Raw genomic sequence first — 14,545 nt, forward strand, 5'->3', positions numbered from 1 at the left:
TTATTTTCTATATTCATCAGCATTTGTTGCTTGAAGTTTTAGGCATCCTATACCTTTTGTAGTGATTTACCTACTATGCACAGTGCTGTGCAAATGTTTTAGGCAGGTTTAAAAAAATGCTGTAAACAAAGAATGCTTTCAGAAATTTAAACGATGATTGTTTATTTTTATCAATTTACAAAATGCTAAGTGAGCGAACCCAAACATATAGCCAGAGTCATTAATAACTACCTTCAGCGTAAAGAAGAACAAGACTTACTGGAAGTGCTGGTATTGCCCCCACAGAGCCATGATCTCAACATCATGGAGTGTGTCTGAGATGACATGAAGAGACAGAAGGATGTGAGAAAGCCTCCATCTACAGAAGATCTGTGGTTAGTTCTCCAAGATGTTTGAAACAACCTACCAGCCGAGTTCCTTCTAAAAACTGTGTGCAAGTGTACCTAGAAAAATTGATGCTGTTTTGAAGGCCACACCAAATATTTGATTTAGATTTCTCTTTTGTTCATTCATTGCATTTTGTTGATTGATCAAAATAAATGGTTAAAACTTCCATGTTTGAAAGCATTCTTTGTTTACAGCACACCTGCCTAAAAACCTTTGCGCAGTACTGTACCTAAAAGAAATCTGTGAATCAAAACTGTTAAAAAAATACCTTTACTTAAGGTACCTAGAGCTAAAGATGTATATGGACTCTCACTTGTTTAAAACGCTGAAAGAACCTCTGGCATGTTGTTGACAAGTTCTTCAAGGACCACCAGAGCTGCTGTGAGGAGACCTTTTAGATGGAGTACATTTGATCAGAAGATATTTTCATTGAAAGCATCTCATGATTGGAATGAGATATCAGAAAAAAAAAATTAAACATATGCGTCTTTTAAATCATTCTGCAATAATTTCAAATTATGACTCCTGGAAAATAAACTGTGCAGACACTCATGATGGGATTCTTAAATCTGTTCTCCATTTTAATATGGTGTACTATATTTTAAAGGATTGTTACTGTTTTTAATGGGTTTGTTTTATTATTAATTTCAAATATGCTACAATTGTTTTTATTTTATTTTATTTTATTTTAACAGATGTATTCCAAATTTAAATTTAGCCAATCTAAATAGTCTAAAACTGATTTAACAGAACTCCATAACAGAGAAATGTTTGGCATGAACCAAATACAGCATTCCAGGAAAAGAACTTCATACCAAATGTGAAGCATGGAGGTTGAAGCATCATGGTTTGGGGATGCTACTTCAGTGATAGATGGCAACAAGAGGCATCTCCCTGCAGTCGTTGGAGGCTAAGGCAATAACACTATCAAGGGGTTGGGTGCCCTGAGTAGTAGTGAGTAAAACAAGATTATTTTTGTTTTTCTGTATTTACATTCCTTTCTGAAGAAAAAGAAAAAACATTAGACATGAAAAACTCTCAAAATTTAGTACAGTTTCCTAATTTCTTAACATGATTAAATATACATATAGATGTATATAAATGTATGTCTTCTGTTTGATTTGATGCAACAGACCGCTCAACCTTTCTTTGGGACTTTAGTTAAAACCTTGCATGCCAACTTGCAACAAAGTATGGAGCACATCCTCTAAAAAGACAAGCACACACCAAACACATCAAGCTGATATGCACAAGGCTGTGGTGACAAAAATAGACATTTGAGAAGGTCCTGGAAGTCATGCTGTCATCACTTATAGATCACCTCATATTTAGTCAGTGTGTTGAAAAAGGTTAGGTGGGTTATGTGTGGTGAGCAGTTGCATCAAAACATACTGGAAACATAAAGTCAGCATAAGAAATAGAAATTCAGAGCCAGAATGACTTTGGCTGTCAGAGGGTTCAAATCAAATACAATTCCTAAACTGAAACATGTATGCCCCGACGCAAACATTGACAGACACATGCATACAGTCATGATACATCTGTGATCAAGCTTAAGTGTTTGCATTCTCCCAGGGAGCTTTAGTGGTATTCAGTTTGTACACTAACTTCGCACTCTAATAATAACTTGGAATGGGATTTTATATATTGTTAGGTGGTCATTTTGTGTTGTACAACTTAAGGTTTCAGGACTATTTTCTCAAAATGTAATGTTTAGTAGGTTGATTGCAGGACCAAAGGCATGCAGGAGCTGCACAGCATCATGGAGAGTTAAATGATTTAACAATTAATTGTTGGGACCCACAGCCATGAGTTACAACAGGAAATGCGGTACGGACTTTTCTGGAACTTTCAAAATATATTGCATTTACCTACCTCCGGCATAACTCAGGAATTGGGGGTAACAGCGAACTTCCCATGATGCCACTGTCCACATAAAACCCCCACTTCCCCCACAAGTCTTTCTCTTCCATGCCGGTGATCATCGGGATAGGAGGAGACAAGCACGCTAATGTCTCTTTGCTGGCAAAAAGACATAAACTCTTCAAATTGGATCCAAGGGTGTCATACGATCATCAATCATATGCGCTAAGTTAAGTACTGATGAATTACTGTTGAAAGAATCCGGTATTCATTCATAAAATGGGGTAAATTAAGGTATAAGCATTGCTTTACTTTCTCTCTGAAGCCTGCAGAAGTAAACTGTCCGAGTGAAGCGGTTTTCCCTGCCTGAGAGAAGGACAACTGCCGCATCACCGTGGTTACGGTAACTGGCCGACAGAACAGCCGCCACTCCCCACAGCTAAGAAGGTTAGCTGTAGCTAACCGTTTAAAGCCTGTGGATGTTTCTTCAAACTTCGCCGGCTTGGACAACATTCCTCACCACAGTTCATGAAGTGTTTGGGCAGAATAATATAGAAGTGATTTAGATTTAAATGATCTAAATGTTTTTCATTTTATGAAGTTTGGTTTGGTGTTCTTTGTTTGTATGTTTTCAAAGTTAAGACGAACTTTACTTGAAGGGTGATTTTAAACAGAAGATTTTAAACAGAAGATTGATCATAACGCGCCGTCCGCACTTATGCATTTTAACCCTTTTATTAACGGTATTTTTTAAAGGTGTGTGTTTGATTCTGGTGCTAAGCTAGCAGCTTATTTGTTAGCTTCAACTGCTAACAGCTAAGGACACGTGCTAGCTGCCAAATAATATTTACCCAGAAAGGTTTCGTTTTCAATCCAGTAAATAATGTGTCCCTAACATCATTTTACTAAATTTGATAACTAAGTAAACACCATTAAGCCCCATTTCTCCAGAAAGATTTGGCTCTTTTCCAAAATACTTCCTTAATAATATTTCTTTTAATAGTATTTTAATTAATAAAGGCATCTAATGAGACCCCGTTGAGAATTAGTCTTCCAGAAGGTTGGTTTTATTCAGATCATTCTTAAAACATTATTTTATTAAAATAATATTTTATCTGATCTTGCATTGTGAATGGTTGTCTAAACGTTTGCTGATTATTGTCTAAGTTAGTTCCAAGACTAACTTAACTTCATTTCCAGATTCTTCAAGATAATCCTTGGTTCTCAAACATAATGCATGGTAATGTTGCATCACTCTTTTTGGTCATAATTTTCAATCATCTTTAATCAACTTGTTTATATTGTTCATAGTCCATTAGTCTTCGTTATTCTTTAATTCTGCTTGGTAGTTTAGTTGGATTGTTTTAGCATAGTAAAGAGTTTGTTGATTGAAATATGTTTGACTTTAAGTTGACTGATTTTTGTTAATAGATTTTTGTATTTTAAGAAATTGTGTGAATTCATTCCATATATGTGCAGAGTTTATGCTGTTCAATAATGTCAGAGCTCGCCTCACACCTTTCTATTTTGTCCTAATACCATCGCCTTACTAGGCTGGTATTCACAGGACAACCCTTAACAGACCGAAATATTATTTGATAATATATTAATTTTAAATATTAAATAATATTCTCAGATTCATAATCCTAACATAATGAAACTGACATGGGAAACAGAAGAGAAACAGAACATAGAGCATCAGCAGAGCAAAAGTCAATCTAATGGATAAATAAAGCAGTAAGAGATAAAAACCAGAGAGCATATATATAGGGGAGAAAGGCATGGCGAGCAGGTGTGAGCAATCAGATGAGAATGAGCAACAGCTGAGGAGAGTAATGGCAGGGAGCTCAGAGAGAGGGAGGGAATAAAAAGGAGAAAGGAGCTGAATAGAAAAACAAAGAAACCCAGGAAGTATCTAACAGAAAACTTACTGGAAATAGTTCTAAACATTGGAGGAAATGACAAAAGACTAAACTAATAAGGAAAACACTAAATGGACCACAGGGAAATGAACTAAAGATGACACGATCTAGAAAGACATAAACAGCAAAGAAATTATGAAAATGAACAAACAAAAGAAAAACAAACCCCCAAACATCTCAGGATTGTGACTGTATTCTGATACTGACATTGACTGGGTCTTTGACACAATTTAGATTTTAACAGGACCTTAATTCCTTTTAACATGCCTTGACCAAACAACAACAAAAAATATTTTTCATTCCACATAGATTCTCCAACACAAGTTGCACAGGTCCTATTTGCTGTATACGTGTATATCCTATTTCAATCTGAAAAGACTCATATTGAGAGGGATGGCAATTAGAAAAGTTTTAATGATGTAAAATTACATGGTTATTTCTTTGGCACTCGGACCTGGGAGGAAGACATGAATGCTGAGAATGACATGAGCTAAGATGATCATTTGTAAGTCTTAGATTTAGAGATTTCTTCTCCCTGATCCGAAACTGGTGGTGGATTGGCGGCCAGGGAACGAGGAAGCCAGGAGTAGATGTGAAGGAAGATGGTGGAGGTGGGGTGGAGGAGGGATGAGGTCAGCTGCCAAGCGAGGATGAACACAGCTGAAGGTCCTTTAAAAACAAGGCGTCAGAAGGTGATTGGATGGAGAATCAGACAGACAGGATGCTGTTTGGAAGGTTGGAAGATGCACAGAAGAGTCATTGGAAGGTGGAGACAGTGAAGGTGAGTCTTTCATTCTGAAGTTTCATCTAAACTCCATATACACTACAGCAACAAACCTAAGCAAATCTGACATTGATTGCAGTCCCGCGTGGGGCTCACTGAGATACATGCTCTGATGCTTACAGAAAAAATCCAATACTGGACGGTACATGCAATACAGATAAATGGGCTGCAGAGCTCAGCGGTGCTCTTCATGTTTTTGTTAATAATGCCTCATGGGGTGTCATTCAATCTTTGTCCAGTAAAGAATTCACTAAACTTCAGTGCATTAATTGGCAGCAAAATATCCTGAATGTTGAAAAATCCTTCATCATGTTTCACTGTTTGAAGGTCCTATTTTTATGACATTGGACCTCCCTCTGTTCCTATTACTGACCCATTGCCAAGATCTCGACATTGTAGCTTTCGTATTTCAATTGCCTTCAACTAAATACAGTTAAATATGTTTTATATAATGTACAAATCATCCATCCATCCATGCAGTGTCACCACGGGGCAGGATGTTGGCTGGTGTCTATCTCCAGCGCCCATTGGGCAAGAGGCAGGGTACACCCAGGACAGGTTGCCGGTCCATTCCATGGACCCACAGGACACTGTGGACACATTCATACCTTTAGAATTTAGAGAGATTGTTTTTGACTGTGGGATGAAGTCAGAGTACCCAGAAAGAACCCACAAAAGCACAGAGAGAACATGCAAACTCCATGCAGGAAGGACCCCAGTTTGTGATTCAAACCCAGAAATGTCTAGTTGCAAGGCAACAGTGCTACCAACTGCACCATCATGCAACCCTTACCACTACTGAACATTGCACAGCTGAGCCAGTATTTCCCTTCAGATATCTGAAAGCTGAATCTACCCCAGCTGGCAGATGTATCAAAATAAGATCCGATAATGAAACAAACTTAATTGACTTGTTAATTGAGTGTGTGCTGCCTGCATCTGTTGTATGAGTCTCCTTTCACAGCACTATGATGTTCACCACACACCCATATACACACACACACACACACACACACACAGAGTGTAAAAGCGACACACACATGATGCAACCATTTGTCATTATAATGAACCAAGGAGTCAGAGGGTTTATCTGTCTGCTGTGGTTTTAACACTAAACACACACCGATAACCCAAACACTAACAAATATTGCACACTCTACCACTCACTTAGGCATTTGTCTCCTGGAGCGCTGGCTAACTGTCTACCTACTGTTATAGATGATGTCATTAGGTGCAGGAAAAGATGGTGGAGTTATAATGGGAGCAAGAAAAATGAAAGGGAAATAAGGGATAAAAGACTGTGTAAGCAAGGCAACCCAACAAAGTAATCAAAATGTGGAGTAAACAAACCTCCCCAGAGACACCGCACTGGGGGAGTAAATGCTGTTTGGTACACAGTGTTATTTTAAACATTTAAGATGTATTTACCATATGTACATTATTCAAATCAAGATGTTTCTGACTGGGCAACATATCAACCAACCTCTCATGTCATCATTTCACTTTGGTTGTGTGTTCTCCTGCTTCCTCTCTCATTTTCCTTTTCCTTTGCTTCCAAATCTCAACAAGGACAGCTTCATGCTGATGTCTCTAATCAGCTCTCAGCTTAAAAGGATGAGCAGGACTCTCTGGCCTGATTGTCCTACATGGTTACTGTAATAAAGTTCTTCTTTCTGTACCACGGAAATTCCTGTAACTTACCTGTAACACACAACCACCCCAGGATCATCACATCTGCTCTGAAGGCATTGCAACAATAATTACTCCGAAATCTGTTTTCTCTGCAGTAGATGGGTGGGATTTTTTTTATTTTTAGCCAAAAATTGACTCAGCAAAATGCTAAGAATCTGATTGATTCATACCACTGACTTTATAAAGTTATTACTTTCTGCTGCCTGCCCCATCTGAACTCTATTCTCTTTTGTTCTGCTTTGGGGAGTTTGGGTCTGGGCTGACTTTGATTTATGATCAGCCAGACAGTTCCCAGTAACAGTCATGCAAATGCACAGAGGAGTGTATTGAAATGAATAAGCTTTTCATAACAGAACTGAGCCAAAACAAAAGCAAGAGCATATCTATACAACTAATGCACTCATGGGTTTTCATCTGTTTGTTGTATATCAGCATGCATCTGCATTTACATTTATGGAAAAAGTCTTTATTTTGCTGGAATCACCAAAAGTGTGTTTAATTCTTATTGAAGTATAACCCCTGACGTAAGGGATGTAACCTCAAACAAAAGGTAGATACACTAAATATTTGTCAAGAAGATAAATATACTGCATCAAAATGCTGGGATAAAGATACATCATTCAAACAAAACTAATGAATGTGAATCAATGCTGCGGCTCAAGGCAGCCAACAAGACATGGACGACATGGATGTGAGCACCAGAACCTTTTTTTTGCTTCAAATAATTCCTTCCAGAAAGGAAACTCACTTAAGGATTCCAGCTCTTATACCTTTACTGGCTCATGTTTCAAAACTGGAAAAGGTAATACATACTTAATGCTTCATCTAACATTTTGCAATGAGACTTTTGTTTAAGGGCTGCAAATTGGCACAATTAGTAGCACTGCTACCTTGCATTGTTTTAAATAAAAACTAAATTAACATTTCAGTTTATTCTGACTTTTGTTAAATTCATAATGTATAGTCAAAAACATTAGAATGAGCCAGAATAAAAGTCTATTGTTAGCGATACAATAATTGACGACAAGAAGATTAAGTATGTCAGTCAACCTCCTAAAGACTTATCATCTGCACATTGACTTTGGAATCACTGTAATGACTGACAGTAATTAGCCAATCCATTTCATAGAAATGATGCATTGCATTAGCATCAGTAGAGGAGAACAGCACAGTGGAGAAAATCTTCCATCATTACTCATCATAAGGCATTTTTTTTTACTTTCACTGAGGTTTAAATCATTAAAATACAAGATTTTATCATTTTTACTCTCTGGTTCAAGTCTGCGAAAAGGCTGCTTTTCTGTCTAGTTTAAGCAAATGTAATTCATTATTTCTCATGTTTACTCAACAATACCGCTTTTAAAGAGAAATTAGCCTTTATGTCACATCATATTTCAGGATTTCTGCAAGGTCTTAAAAACTATTAAAAAGTTTAATAAGTTTAATCATCTGGATTTCAGGCCCTAAAAGGCATTAAATATGCCCAGATTTTCCATGCTAGCTGAGTGGAGCTATGGTAGAAAGTATGTAAGGTAGTTTAAAGGATTATACAATATATTAGGGGAATAATTTAAATGTCAAGCAACTGCAACAGTTTTTATAATGATATTACATAGATATAAGATATTATCAATATATATTATTAATATTTCCTATTTTATTACACTTACCAACAAAAAGCAACATTTTCACAGAGGTCCCCCTCACTGACGAGGCAAAAATGGATTAAAGCAAATTTATTGTTTTAGATCATGACAATGAGTAGGAATGATAGGCACACCCCCCGTTTTAGTCTCATTACATTACATTGTTTTCATTTCCTCTGAAAGCAGTAGTGGCAGCAGTCTGTCTGTCTGTGTGTCTAACTGTCTAGTCTGCCTGCCTGCCTATGGAGGGATATGGAAAGCCACCAGACACCAGCTGTTAAGTATGGTGGGGGCTCTTTGATGTTTATCCTATGTACCTTTTTATAGTTTTTCGATTTATGAATTCTTTGAAAAACCAGGAGATTTAAAATAAAAATCTACCAGAAACTGAAAAAGAGTCTTTCTTGGGCCATTCAGCAGGATAATGATCTAAAACACAATGACAGATCAAAGCAGAAATGGTTTAGCATACATAAAAAATTATCTTCTCCCATGGTCACCTCAGTCCACAGACCTAAATCTTTTAGAAAACCTGTGAGTTGAGCTGAAGAGAAGAGAGGACCAGTGAACACACCGAACTTTGGACCATCTGGAGAAGAATGGTCAAAGATTTATTTCTCTGTTTGCTCCAATGTTGAGAGATGTACTGTATGAGGGGAAGATTAAGTGCTGTCCATTTGGTGATGGGATGTCTACAATAGTAAGACAATTTTTTAAGGATCTAGCTATCCATGTACTGACCCCAAACTGTACGAGAAAGAATCAGAAGGAAAACATTGGAGAAGGCAGAGTATACAAACATAAACCATACCAGAAATAAACATTATAAGATTATCATCTTATCAAAAAGAAGAAAAAAATAATATATGTCACAATTCAGAGGTTAAGGTGTAAAAATGATAAAGAAACTGAGAGTGATAAGGGAGAGGGAGACATATTAGGCTGGGGAGATCTGGATAACTTATCAGATAGGGCAGAGGAAATGGCCGTGATGGTTTGGAAGCAGGCAGGACTCAGTGGAGAAAAATAAAGCAACAACAAGGCAGCAGAAAGGAAGAAGATTAAAAGGAATCAAGTAGAGCAAAGGAGGGGAAGGAGTGAAAGGCAGGGATGGAATTGAAAAGAGAAAAATATGTGGAAATTATTTAAAAATATATAACGTCTAATCTGACATTAAAGGGATGACAGCATGATAAAGTGGAGGAGAGGATGAAATGATAGAAACACTTCAGGGAAGATAAGGTGGATTAGACAGCAAAACAAGAGGTGGAAGACAAAGATCTGATTGATCTCCTCTATTGCTACACTTATTTTCCACATAAAAAGACACATGTTCTTCACATCACATGGAGAGGTGGATGGAAATTTAGTGAAGCTGTTTTTACCCAAAGGGCCCAGTTTCATCTTCCATGGAACATCAATTCACGCACAAAAGGCCACAGGGAAGACATGTCTTTTACTAAATGTGTGTGTGGCCATGTAATGTCTGCAACTGAGGATAATGACAAGACCTCCACAAGTAACACCTAAAATAAAACTGTGCATACAGAATTATCTGTAATATATCCAACTTTGTGTGCTCAGCACAGGATTTCCTCAGGAGCTTTTGTTTTGGAGGAATCCCTTCAATGAATGGTGCTAAATTTGAATAAATGAGTAGAGATAGTGCAACTTTGGAACGAGGTCTGTAAAGACGGTGAATCCATCTTTATGAAGCCCCCTGTGACAGATGCTCTGCTCTGAAGATCTGGTTTGCCAACAGCCCAGCATTTGTCTGTGCATGTTTGAGATTCTAATTCTTAGCCAAAGGGTCCAACAGACCTTCTAAATATTGGCAGCAATGTGTTACACTGGAGCAAAGACAAACCCAAATGGTTTATATGTGGATCCATTCAAATAACAGGTGAGACATTTATTTCAATTACCGGCCCAGTTTCTAAACTCATTCTTTCCCTCCCAGACACACACAGAGGAAATTATGCCCATCTATTGAACGCATATTTTTCTTCTAGTGCTAAAATGTTAGCACAGTGGAAAGAAAGCTACACATTGTCTTACATTTTAAACAAAATTGCACTAAATGAAGCAATAATCTTACATGACACTCTTTGGTCCATTCAGCAGGCTGATTGCCAATTTTCTGCTCAAATAAATTAAAGTAAGTGGTCGAGCTGACCACAGGAGAAACAATCCTAGCCTTTTTCTTAAAATCTGCAATGTATGGGCTTCCTTTACATGTGTTATGTGAGCATTGATTTCTTGTACAGTCAGAAATCTGACCTCCTGCAGACTTCGTCAGGATATTAGACTGCTTAGAGCTAAAATAATCCTTTAGTATGCAGACTATGTGTCTGAAACTGTCAGAACATATAATATTATGATCCTGAAACTATTGTAATAAAGCGTCTATTAAGAAATACTGTGGCAGGCAATGTAAATCATCTTATTCTGTAAATTTGAAACTAAGTAAGCTTTTGAAATGACCCATAATTAATTCACCAACCCTTATAACCTTTGCAGTGTACACTTGCTTTTAATGCATGTCAGTAGACCTTGAACAGACTGCAGCTCCAATGGGCGGCATATCTTATCTAGTTAATTTTTAATCTTCTCTTACTCCGAAAAGATAAACAATAGGGTCTTAAAGATAATTGCTATCTAATGTGACATGGTATGTTAAGACAGACACAGAACCAGAACCACAGCCAGACTGGAATCAAAAACAAGGATTGTTCCAATATTTAACTGGTATTCAGAGCTCTCTAGCAACTCGACTTAAGAAAAAATATTTTAAAGAGATTTTAAAGACCCTGACTTGAAAGCATGTATAATTCTTTATTTTTTGAACAAGCATCAGGTGTTGCCTTGGGCTTTTCCCACTTCTCAGAGCAGTCAGGTTGCCATGTTCTTGCACTGCAGCCCCCACAAGCTGCCGTCCCTTCCAGCTGCAGCCCCTCCCAGCTGCACTCCATCCTAGCTGCAGTCCCTCTCAGTTGTAGGCCCTTTTTTGTCTGACCAAAAATGCAAGGCCTTTCTCTAACATGGTCCTTACATTAACATGCAAATTAGGCTATGAGGCCATTTTGTGAGCAATAGAAACTTTTAAGGCGGCCAACAGCTACTTTCCTTACTGAAGAGTTGGCAACACAGTGGAAGGCTTCACACAGGAAGGCCTCAGCCAAGAACAGGATTTGAATCCAGGACTTTTTGGATGTGGGGCAACAGTTCTATACACTATTGATCTGAAAGGTTGCTGATTTACCTACCTAAAGAGACACATATTGTACTTAATGGTTGATGAAGCCATATGTATTGGTCAAAGATGTGAAACTCAGGAAGTACCATGTAAGAACTAAAGGAGGTCAAGTAAGTCAGCACAATGGACCAAACTGGGGAATGTAACACCTGCAGAGGGACACGTGCGTTTGTACAAGGACAGAGCTAAGCAAAGATGTTCCCTGCAAGCAGAGACCTTATCCCCAAAGGAGCTTATCTGACTCCTAACATTCCAAGATACGTTTTCTTCATAAGCTATTCACATGGCTCCAGGGAAAAAATTTAGGGAAGGAACAAAAACGCCTCCTGAGACATAAGACGGGATGGTCTGACATGGTTTTGCAAAGGATGGTACTATGTCTCATAAAACATACTTTCTTACTTCGCTTGAAGATTAATTAATAGATAATCATTTAAATAAGAACAACTGGAGATTCTATTAGCATCTTACTTTTTAAGATAAAAAAAGAGATAACTAACAAACTATGGATGTTACAAAAAGCACATTTCTTTAATTTTAGGAACTAAGACAAAGGGAACAGAGGAAAGTCCATTTGAACATCTGCTGAGCGTTGGGGTTCTAATTATTTTTAACAAATTGCCAAAGTTAACTCAATGTTTATGTCAAAGAGATGGTTGCAGTGAAGAAACATGGCCACTTACTTCATACTTTACTTTCTGATTGCCTTTTCAGAGGTCAGCTTTGCAGTGGTAAGCAGTGAGCTGTCCTGTTTGCTTGCCAAAATAGACTTTCTGATTCCCTGAGGTCTAGTTATGAACCCCAGTTCAATCTTGCAAACACAGTAGCAAAGTTGCCTCAGCTCAAACTGTGCCAAAAAGTTTAACACATGGCTATATTCCCAAAGCCGACTTTCACAATCTTCTCTGTTTGTTGTTTAAACTTTTTAAAAATTATATTGGGATTAGACAAAAATAAATCTAGAAAATCAAGACTGAATAAGTGCCAATACTGCAGACAATGTTAAACTTTACACAGATTTGCCATGAGGTATGTCCTCAAAAAAGCAGCAGAAAAACTGAAAAGTAGTGACTGTCATGGTCAGTTTAACTTCAATACAATACAATTTACTCACTAGTTAATAATTAAAAGCAAAAGTCTTACTTCTTGTACAGCAGGATTATAGCACCATTATGCTCTGTATACTGGAAGATTTTTTAATTTTTTTAAATTTTTTTTTAATCTTTTCTTCACTTACCAGATGTGGTTGAGAAGGTGAATTTGGAGGGTCTGTGGCAAGTCAGCCTCAAGTCACCTCTGTCAAACAATAATACAGGGAGCCTGAGGAAAACTCAGATTGGACAAAACAACCCCAGGTCTGTGTTGGTCTGGACTCCCTTGCGAAAGATATAATAAAGCTCAATAGGGTTACTGTAAAATAAAGCCTATTTTAATAGTTAGTTCACAGTAGTATCAGGACTGGACAGAAAATGAGTTAAAAAGTAGCCAAAGTCTGATGAAAAACTTTGCAAGTCCCTCAGTTTAGGATCGCAAAGAGGTCTGACTCCATGGAATGAGAAAAAAAGTAATTATTCATCCCCCTGGAAGATTTATGTTTAAGTAATCTCTCAATTTGACCAACATGTTCCTTCGGCCTGGGAGTAATATTAAAAGTTTGGAGCAGCTCAGCCAGAGTCCCAACTTGAATCTGATAGAGTATATGTGCAGGCAGCTAAAGATTGATGGGAAGGAGGCCATCCAACCTCATAGACTTGGAGCTCATCACAACGATACATCAAACTACCAGCGGTAGCATGTAAACAAGTTGGATTTCATTGCTCTAATGTCATTACAGGGTATACATATTTTAGACAAGCCATTTTACATACATTTTGATAAAATGTATAGAAAACAGATTCATCATTTTCAAAAGTAAAACATTGTTGTATTATCTTTTGAGAGACACCTGCCTCATAGCCTTTAGAAACTAAGAACAATGAAACCTAAATCTGCCAAGGGAATAATTTTGAGCTTATTGCAGCAACATAATAGTTTTCCTCCACCATCAGTGTCTCCTTGAGGATAAAACTTAATTATAATGGTGTGACTATAGAGAACAACCACTAGAACAACCACTGTCACATGTGCACAGATTCCCTGTTTTGGCACAGATTCGGTAGCATCAGGAAACAGACTGTATTACCTGCAAAAGAAATGCAGTAGAAAAAGTGTTTGTTTCTTTCAAAGGTTTAATGCTTAAATACATCAGTACTTTAAATGTCTCTGTTTATGACCTCTGTGGCTTCAGTTGAAAATGCGTCATTCTAATACTTTTTAATATTCCAACCTGTGAACATCAGATTCAACAATGTTCCGGCCAACGTCTGAAACTGAAAAGACAATAACACAACTGGAAAGCTACCAAGATATGCCCATCCACCTAAACAGGTCGGGCAAGGAGAGCATCTATTGATAGCACAGCTGTTCGCCATGCACTCCACAAATGTGCCGTTTATTATAAAGTGAAAACAATAAAGTCACCTTCAGAAGAAAGCCACAGGAAGTTTTGTTTGCATTTTGCCACCAAGCATGCAGGGGACACGTGGCCTAGCATGTAGAACACCAAAATACGCTTTATGTGGCAAAAAACTAACACTCCACAACACCCTGAACACAACGTCCCCATTGTGAAACATGGTGGTGGTGCCATCATACAGTGAGGATGCTTTTCTTCAGGAGTAACAGGGAAGCTGGTTGGAGTTGATGGGAAGATGGATGGAGCTAAATCCAGGACAATCATGGAAGAAGACCTGTTAAAGGCTGCAGAAATTGTATGTTCATTTTTATGTGTTAGAATGGCGCAGTCAATGTCCATGCTCAACCCAAACTTAAAAACTGATGTTTACAGATGCTTTTCATCTAATCTGATTGTGCTTGATGCATTTGAAGAATGGGCAGAACTTTCAGTACCAGGTAGACATACGATCTTACGATATGCACATCATACTATCAAGAG

This window comes from Girardinichthys multiradiatus, chromosome 19 (genome assembly GCF_021462225.1).
Source record: "Girardinichthys multiradiatus isolate DD_20200921_A chromosome 19, DD_fGirMul_XY1, whole genome shotgun sequence".
Classification (NCBI taxonomy): Eukaryota; Metazoa; Chordata; class Actinopteri; order Cyprinodontiformes; family Goodeidae; genus Girardinichthys; species Girardinichthys multiradiatus.